The following is a 9,318-nucleotide window of genomic DNA, read 5'->3' as shown; positions in this document are numbered from 1 at the left end:
TTCTGCCGGACAATGCCTAATCTAATTTACCAAGAAGAATAGAGAATGGCTATTGACTTGGGTGCTCTTGTCCGCTGTGCAATATATAAAGTGGGGAGTAAGAAATAGCAATCTACTCAGTCCCTGCTAGGACCCAGAATAATCATTGTCCTCTGCAATGGAACCTCTGGGAGCAATAACTGCTCTCCTGGCAGTCTGCATCTCCTGCCTTCTTTTCTTTATGGCATGGAAGAAGACGAACTTCCCAGAAGTGGGAAGCTTCCAGCTGGCCCTCTTGCTTTTCCCATCACAGGCAATATCCTGCAGCTGAACATGAGGAACTGGCCCCAGTCCTTGAGTAAGGTACAAGTCCGTGTTCCTTATCCATTCAACGGCTGTAGGTGGTGGTTTCGTAGGACCTCGCCCACGCAGAACTGGGCAAAATGCCTGGGGTTTGCACAGTGACAATCCCATGTCATTCGTCTCCTCATAGGTCAGTCTTAAATTTTTCCCCTCGCAAAAATAATCCCTCTCGAACACTGGAGATAAATTGTTTGTGTTTAATATATGTCTTTTATTATATGTGTAATCCTCCATCTCCCTTCCTGTCTTCGCTGCATCTGTATGACTTATCACAGGAGCCCGAGGGAGGGGGAGTCTAGTGGGTTATGCGGGGACATGGTAGTCAGAGTGGGATTTTACTCCTCCCTCGGCCACAGACACTGCCTCCATCTGCACTTGAAGCTACATTTTGGCTTTCCAGGAGGAGCCCTTCCTACCAAAACATGGTGCATCACAAAATTTGGTGTGCTGCTTACCAGCACAGGCTCCAGTGGTCTGCCCCATCACCCAGTGGTCTTTCCTCCCTCCCCACAGCGCCCCAAACTGGCTATTTCTCCTCCCAGCGGACGGGGAAACACTGCTTATCATATGAATTCAAACTGCTAGCCCAGAGGTCAGTAACACCCGGCATGGGTGGCCAGAGTGGCTCGTGAGATGATCTTCCACGCACTAGGCAGGAGCTCAGCCCTGTCCCTCCTTCCCCACGCAGCTGGGAGCTGGCTCAAAGCCATGCTGCCTGTGGATTAACAAAAGACCAGCTAACGCCACCAACCACCACATAAATGGTAAAGCTCTGCTCCTTCATTTGTTTATTAATGAAGCTGTTGTAAGTAGGACTGTTACTGACTTTAAAAAGTATCACCGGCACTCAGACCATAAGGATATAGAGGTGGAAAGGTCAAACTTCAGCCCTTTGCTTTGGAAAGGTTGCCGACTCCTGCACTTCTTCCACACTCACATTTTGTCTCTTTTCCATCTCCCCCTCTCAGGAAAAAAACCCCACAATCTAAAGATGAGAAAGTGAAGCAAAAGTCAAGAAATTCCCAAGTCAGAGCAGTAAATTCCGGCAAGTGTCATCTTGGTCACACAAGGGCACTTTCCTTCATTTGCCATTTGACGTGATCAAAGCCTTAGACTTCATTCAATGGAACGATGTGCAAACATGCTGGTTTTTTGTGCTCACCTTCACAGCTCAGTGAAAAGTACGGCCCCGTTTTCACGATTTATTTGGGCTCCAAGCGGGTGGTGGTGCTGCACGGACATGATGCTCTGAAGGAAGCTCTGGTGGATCAAGAGGATGAGCTCAGTGGAAGAGGCAGTTTACCAATATTTGAAATGATATTTCAGCGAAGAGGTACACGTCCAGGAACATCAGCCCGTCGCGCTGGTGTTCGCAGGGTGTGGAGAACGCAACTGAGAAGGCAAAAGTGGGAGCAGCAGGAGTTTCATTGAGAATAGAAGCAAATGCAGCGTCCATATTTCAAGCTCCATTCTCTGTCACTCCACTAGCTCTGACACGACTGGGTCATAACATCGGGCGCCAGGTGCGTGTGAGGCAGAGGGAGAGCCATCGCGCCCTAGAAGGCCCAGAAGGCAGCCGGACAAGCAGAGCTGGAGACGGCCAAATAGTCTGAACACACCAGGAGTTCCTAGCCCCTTTTCCCCAGCTCAGTGGTGTAACAGGCCCCAGATGGCCCTGGTACCAGAATAGCTAAGGGGATCCCCTTCCTACCTCAGACTGTAGCTCCAGCCTGCCTCCCTCTTCCCCAACCTCCCATACATCGTCCACATCTCACCCCACTTGCCTTCTATTTCTCCCCATGGAGCTCACCAACACTCCCTCCCCATCCCACAGAAGCCCTAAGGAACTGGCCCGCAACTCCCACGGCTACTGCCTCTGGGGCCTCCCTGCCAACTCCCCCTTATGGCCCCCTCCTGCTCCTGTTGGCCATGGAGGTTCGTACCCCTTGGTGGTGTGAGGGGGAAACTTGGCAGCAGGTCCAGGGCTTGGGGTGGGGGACGCTGACTGACGTGAGCCACACACTGCTGGGCTTGCCCACGGGCCACCTCCCCTGCTCTCTGGGGCCCCTTGTGGGCCTGGGGCAGCGCCAGGGGAAGAGGAAGCTGCAATGTATCTCCCCGCTCCCCACGCCAGTCTGACCAGTATTCAAATGAGGCTGCTGGGGAGCTACTCCATTAGACCACCCTTTGTCTGCAGCCCTTTGTCTTATTCACGGCACCTCCCGAAGCTTCCGCAACAAATAAGGCAGGCGACGTGTAGACAAGAGCTTCCATCACTGTATTACCCACATTCACGGCCAGATTAGGTCCCTCCTAGGCACTGAACGAGGCGTTGCTGTGAAACTGCAATGAGTAGAATGTGTGGGATGTTATGGGATACACACACACCTGACTTATTAAATCCAGAGCAATGACAGTGTAACACGGTCTCCCAAGAAGAATGCACATACAAGGAGAGTTTCAGTTCCAACTGAACTCAAGATTAACTAACAGTTTTATATGACTGGGTTGGCTGCTGTAGAAAGGGCCTGGACCCTGAGATCCAGAAATTGCCTGTCGTTCCTGTGTGCCTATGAAATGATGAAGACATGATGTTTTGGTGAGTTTGAGTCTGGTTCTTCCCTCCTTTCTTTCCCATCCTCCTCCCTTTTCTAGACGCTTACTTAAACGAAGTGACGATGTGGAAGCAGCTTCGCTGATTTACCCTCAGTACCTTGAGGGGTTTTGGGCTGGGAAAGAAGAGCATTGAGGAGCTAATCCAAGAGGAATCGCATTTCCTGGTGGAGAGGCTCAGAAACCCTCATGGTGAGAATCAGTTCCAAGTCTGCTGGGACCTCCAGAGTCAACGTTTTTCTGATTTTCATGATATTTAGTCAGTCATCTTGTATGCTCAGTACTGCTGCTGAGGGGATCGGTTCCCGAGATTTGGAAATCGTTATGTAGCAGCATGAGCAGGTGACACTTGGGGATGGGGAAGGTTAGCCAAAGGGTTCAAAGTTAGGGGGCAGGTCTGTTATGGTCCTTGTTTTGTAATGCCTGTGGGGCTCAGCAGGCAGGTCATCCAACACCCTCAGCACCCATTTCCCTTCCACCCTCTGGCCACAGCAGCTCTGCATATGCCGGAAGAGAGTGCCCTTGGGAGGGCAGGCAACTATACACATGGGGAGATGCTCATCCACTGTTTGGCTGAGGAGCACATGTGGTTACTAGCCTCACCCCACGCACCCTGGCCAGTGGCAAAAATTAGAATCCTGCTTATGCTCAGAGGCGTGTGATGCACATGAAAGAAGGAAAACTGTTTGCCAGCCAGAAAAAGGGGCCAGTGTTTGCTGAATTTGGCATGTGAGAGGTGAGAGTGCAGACTGGGGCAGACCTAAGCCACCCTTCTCAGGGCATATTGCCATCAGCCCCACCTTGCTCTCTGGTAAGAAACCCACAACGAACCAGGACTCCCAGGGCTGCTGATGCAGAGGGTGAAGACAGTCAGTTAAAAACAACAAGAAGTCCTGTGGCACCTTACAGACTGTCTAAGATATTTCAGAGCAGAAGCTTTTGTGGGGAAAGACCCGCTTCGTCAGATGCATCTCTGTGAGTCTATAAGGTGCCACAGGACTTCTTGTTGTTTTTGACGAAAACGACTAACTCGGCTACCCCTCTGATACTTGTCACCAGTGAATTAAAAGTGACTCTTTTTTGTTGTGTTTTGCTTCAGGGTGGCCCTTTGATCCCAGCCTCTTCCTTACCCATGCTGTCTCCAGTGTCATCTGCTCCATCGTCTTTGGGGACTGGTTTGACTATGAAGATAAGCAGTTCGTAACTTTCAGGAGTGCTGCAGGAAATTGACAAATTCCAGCACTCTTCTTGGGTAACTGTACGTCCAGGGCTTTATTCTATTCTCCTCGTTTGTATTGGACAGGCATTTCATTCTTGAACTATTCATTTTCCTTGAACAAATTTTATTTCAGATTTCCACAAAGGTCTGCTTCTCCACACAACACCACTGTGACAACCAAAAGGACTCAGCTTTCTTTCAGGTGGTTGCTTATGTTCCCACACAAAACACAGCATTTGCTCAGAATTAAGTGTGCCTGAGGCTAGTCACTCGCAGTGTTATCGGGGAAAAAAATCAAGGAAACGGCCAGTTAAAATATCAACATCCACACTGGTGACAAGTCATGTGCCTGGTCACATAAGCAACACCTCCAGCATAAGCTCCTTATCTCTTACAGCTCAATGCCACTCACCTCTCCTCGTATTCTTGAAAACTTACATGTACCAAATGCAGCAACGAAGGGTCCTGTGGCACCTTATAGACTAACAGAAAAGTTTAGAGCATGAGCTTTCGTGAGTTAACTCACTTCTTCAGATGCTGAACAAGAAGTGAGTTAACTCACGAAAGCTCATGCTCTAAACTTTTCTGTTAGTCTATAAGGTGCCACAGGACCCTTCATTGCTGCTACAGATCCAGACTAACACGGCTACCCCCCTGATATGTACCAAATGAAGGCCCATCCGTTTTCTGGTGCAACTCATTGGTAATCAATGGAGCTGCATTAGCAGAGAGAGTTTGGGTCTCTTAAATTCAACCTGTGCCCCACTGAAATATATATCCCTTTAAATATCTACCCCATGCTACCAGTTGCAAAGGAAATCTGTGCTCAGAATTAAGACTGTGCACGCTGTGTGAATTTAGCACAACAGGATGTACCTATTGTATGTATTTTTAAAATAATAAAGAGTCTTTTAGGGACTGTGCCTGAATGTATTGGTCATCTGGGTTGGTAAAATGTGCACTGTCCTTTAGATATCAGTTAGGAAACATGGTCTCCCAGACCACTGTGAACTGCTGTGGTTCAAGTTCAGAGGGGTAGCCGAGTTAGTCTGTATCTTCAAAAACAACAAGAAGTCCTGTGGCACCTTACAGACTAACGGATATTTTGGGGCATAAGCTTCTGGTCTTTGCCCATGAAACTTTATGCTCCAAAATATCTGTTAGTCTATAAGGTGCCGCAGGACTTCTTCTTGTTGCTACAGTTCAGTCCCTTGAATGAACACCTCCAACGAAGCAGGGCCCAGATAACCCAAGCCTTTTTTTCGTTCCATCCCGACAGCTGTACAATTGTTTCCCAACTTTTATGAATTACATCCCTGGGAGTCACCAGAGAATTTTTAAACGTTCTGAAGAGTTGAGAAAATTTGTTCTGGAGAGTGTGGAGATGCACAGAGAGTCGCCGGACCCCCAACTGTCCTCGAGACTTCATCGGTGCCTACCTCATCAAAATGAGCCAAGTAGGTGTGATCAGCAGTCTTTCCCCGGCCTGTGCAGTGGGTCGCATACATATATATTATGCTGCTTATTTGTTTTGGAACAACAGAACACGTGGCTTTTTAAAAGTCCCTAAAAGGAGAAAAGGAAATTATAAAGAAGGAAGCCCTACTCCCTTCATTCACATGAAACGACATTAGTAAACAGAAAATGCACAGAGCAGTGTAATAATTCTGCTGTAATCTCCAGTGTTATGATCCATTTCTCTAGCTGTTGTTTTGTTTTATTTTGTTTTTTTAATGATGCCATGTGGTCATATATCAGGTCGAAACTGCAACGTCTTTGGCTTGTGACAATGGATCTAAAGCTTTTACAATCAATTGTCAGCTATGCATTTCTCCCAAACATTTTTTGCAGGAGCAACGGAACGTCACGTCAGAATTTACCATTGAGAACTTTGTTAGAAGAATACTTGTTTTGTTCTTAGCTGGAACAACCACCACCAGTGTGACCCTGAAATATGGACTTCCGGTTCTTATGAAATACCCAGAATTTCAAGGTAATAGTCACACGCACACATACTCACAAAATGTTGGGGACCATTCTTTTTTTCCTTCAGAAGGTGGAGAGAGTTACTGTGCGTTGGTTGTTCCAGATCTGATTGTAACAAATACAGAGGAACTGGTTGAGAATTTGAAAGCAGAAGTCAGCATGGGTGAAAGCCACCATGAAATTAAATGATAGAGTTCATGATTCTAAGGAATGTGGAGAGGAAGATCAGCAAAATGAAAACAATAGTTTTGAAAACGGCAAACTTTAGCAAGCTTAGAGAGCTGGTTGATAAGATCCCATGGGAAGCAAGCAGTTGAAGATAACGCTGAGGGCATGAGATCAACTCTTTTGCTGCGTAGGAAAGATAGGACGTATGGCAACAGTCCACCTGGCCTCACCAGGAATTGCTGAATGATCTGAAAATCAAGAAAGGAGTCCTACCAAAAGCGGTAACGAGTCCAAATTATAGAGGAGGACCATAGACAGATAACACAAGTATGTTAGGGAGAAATTAGAAGGCTCAGGTGTGATAGGGACAACACCCACCTCCCCTGAGTGCCCCTGGTAGTTGCATGTGTGTGTATTTTATCCTCTGGTGACCCCCTTTTTGGTTTGCAGGCTGTTTCTCTAGCCCTGCCAGGGGTCTGCCTCTTGGTATTCTCAGCCCTGGTGTGGGGCTGTATCCTCAGGGCTTCCCCCTGGAGGCATTCCTCTCCTGGAGTCCTTTCCTGGCTCCGTCCTCACCCAGTCCCTGCAGGCAGCCAGGAGCTCCCTCGCTGCTCCTCTAGTCCCTGCTTGCAAATAGCCCTCAACTCAGTCTGAGCAGCCAGCCAGGAGCCTTTCACACCCGTCCTCCGTACCCACACTTAGCTGCAGTTTCCTCAGGCATCTGGGCATGCGGTCCACCTCCTCTAGCTCCTAGCAGGACCTCAGACCGACCACTCTCATCAGTTCTCCTCTGCTCTGTTCTGCCATTCCTTTTTTTATATGACCTAACTAGGACCCAGTTGGTTGCTTCCCATGGAGCTTGGAGGACTTCCTCCTCACCACTGGTTCTTCCAGTATGGGTATGGCAGAGCCCTGAGGGGGCTCTGCATTCTTCATCCTCTATTGACCAGCAGGGAGCAATTAGGCTCAATCCACCCCTTCACACCAAAGTTCAAAAGAACCTCAAACTAGCTAGGGACATAACAGGTAAGAAGAAAACAGTCTACACATGTATTAGAAGCAAAAGGAAGACCAAGGATGGGGTAGGCCCATTACTAAATGAAGAGGGAAAAACAATAAAAGAAAACATGGAAAGAACCAAGGTACCTAATGAATACTTTCTTTCGGTTTTCACCGCGAAGGTTGGTGGTGATTGGACTCATAACACAGTGAATGCCAGTGAAACGGGGCTGTTCCAGAAGCTACAATTGCAAAAGAATGAGCTAAAAATTTCTTAGACATGTTAAACATTCTCAGGTCCTACAACACTCCAGAAGCTGACTGAAGAGATAACTGATAAAAAGTCATGGAATACAGAGTGATTCCAGAATCACTGGAAAAGGGCAAATATAATGCCCATCTATTAAAAGGGAGAAAATGACAACCCTGGGGATTACAGACCACTCCACTCAACATCGCTACAAGGAAAGATAAAGGTGCAGATAATTAAGGAACCCATTTGCAAACATCTAAAAATAATCAGGTGCTAAGTCACAGCATAGATTTAACAAGAACAAATAATGTCAAACCAAGTTATAGCTTTCTTTGGCAAAACAACAAGCCTTACAAGGATAAGAGAGAAGCAGGAAATGTGGTATATCTAGACTTTAGTAAGGCATTTGATACAATCTCACATGACCTTAACAAACTAAGGAAATACAGCCTAGTTGGAACTACCATACAGTAGGTGCATAAATGTTCCCAGAGAGTAGTTATCAATAGTTTACAGTCATGCAGGAAGGTGTTAGCCGGTGGCCGGGTAATGTGCGGTGAGGTACCAACTATGCCCTTGTTATCATCCAAGTTTAAAACTACAAGAGCAGAGAGCTCGTAGCTGCAAGCAGCCAAGACAGGCTGACGGATTCCACTGGGTCCTAAGTAACCCAGTTTTTTACTGTTAGAGCAGGCAGCTCCTAGCACTCTTACCTACGGCCAGGCTGTTGTAACCAAATGGTTACAGTTCTTTTGTTGTGCCGGCTGTGTTGCAGTGACAAAAGGGTTAACAAAATAGTTAGGCTTGGATCTTAACTAATTACAAGTTTATTAAGCTACAGTTACAAGCGTGCGGTTACAAAAGGCTATTGTTTACTTCTTATATGCTAGCAAAGTACACGTGTTAACCAGTTACGTTACAATCCAATACAAAGATATCTGTTACCATCTAACACAATGATATCTTGATACTAGTTACAGAGCTCTAATTCTTTAGCTGTGCACAAAAAAAAGTCAGAGACCTAGCATGGGTGTATCTTACCCTCTCTGCGTCTCTCGATACCAGCGTAGCCAAGCCGGATCGGTCACTCAATTCCGCGGAAAGACGAATACGAGGTTGGGCGTCCCCAGCTGTGGACCTCGGGAGGCAATCACCTGACCCGACCAGCAGGTAGTTGGTGGAGATGCACTCAAAGTTAGAGTTCTGCTGGACCCATCTTTATACCCGCTTCTGGGTTACGTATTCTCTTTCTTCTCTATGGTGCCAGATCATACTGGTCTGTCTTTGTGACTCCAGTTTGTTACAAGGGCATTTCTTACTTAATTTGCACTTGTAAGACAAGAGATAAGCAATTTAGGAGTACAGGACATTCTTTTGTGCGGGCGGGGCACGTCCCCTTCTGGGTGATTGTGTGTGTGCATCATATTGATCAATGCTAGCTGGGGTGATTTCTGAGGGTGTCCCCCCCTCTCATGTTGACAGTCTGGCCTGTTAGCCTTCTAGCTGTACTTTCTGCTTCTCAGGGTCATGATGAGCTAGCACATCTGGGCCTCAATGAGGGCATCAAAGACTGTGCTGTCAGCAGCCGTTTCCGTGCCCTGTATGCTCCTCGGTGGGGGGGGCAACGAGCAAGCTGGCTTGTAAGAGGGAGACTCTGTCTGGCTACAGAAGGGCACAATTAAGGTTCCGCAAGGATCAGTTTTGGGCCTAGTATTGTTTAATATCTTTATTAATGGCC

The 9,318-nt window shown here is 47.2% G+C and overlaps 1 pseudogene; it reads left to right on the top strand.

The window, feature by feature from the left end:
- The first annotated feature begins 225 nt into the window (after positions 1-225).
- LOC142015770 (cytochrome P450 2H2-like) lies at positions 226-6,965 on the top strand (annotated as a pseudogene).
- The last annotated feature ends 2,353 nt before the right edge of the window (positions 6,966-9,318 follow it).

The sequence above is a fragment of the Carettochelys insculpta genome, chromosome 7 (assembly GCF_033958435.1).
Source record: "Carettochelys insculpta isolate YL-2023 chromosome 7, ASM3395843v1, whole genome shotgun sequence".
NCBI lineage: Eukaryota > Metazoa > Chordata > Testudines > Carettochelyidae > Carettochelys > Carettochelys insculpta.
This window is presented reverse-complemented; position numbering and strand designations above follow the sequence as displayed.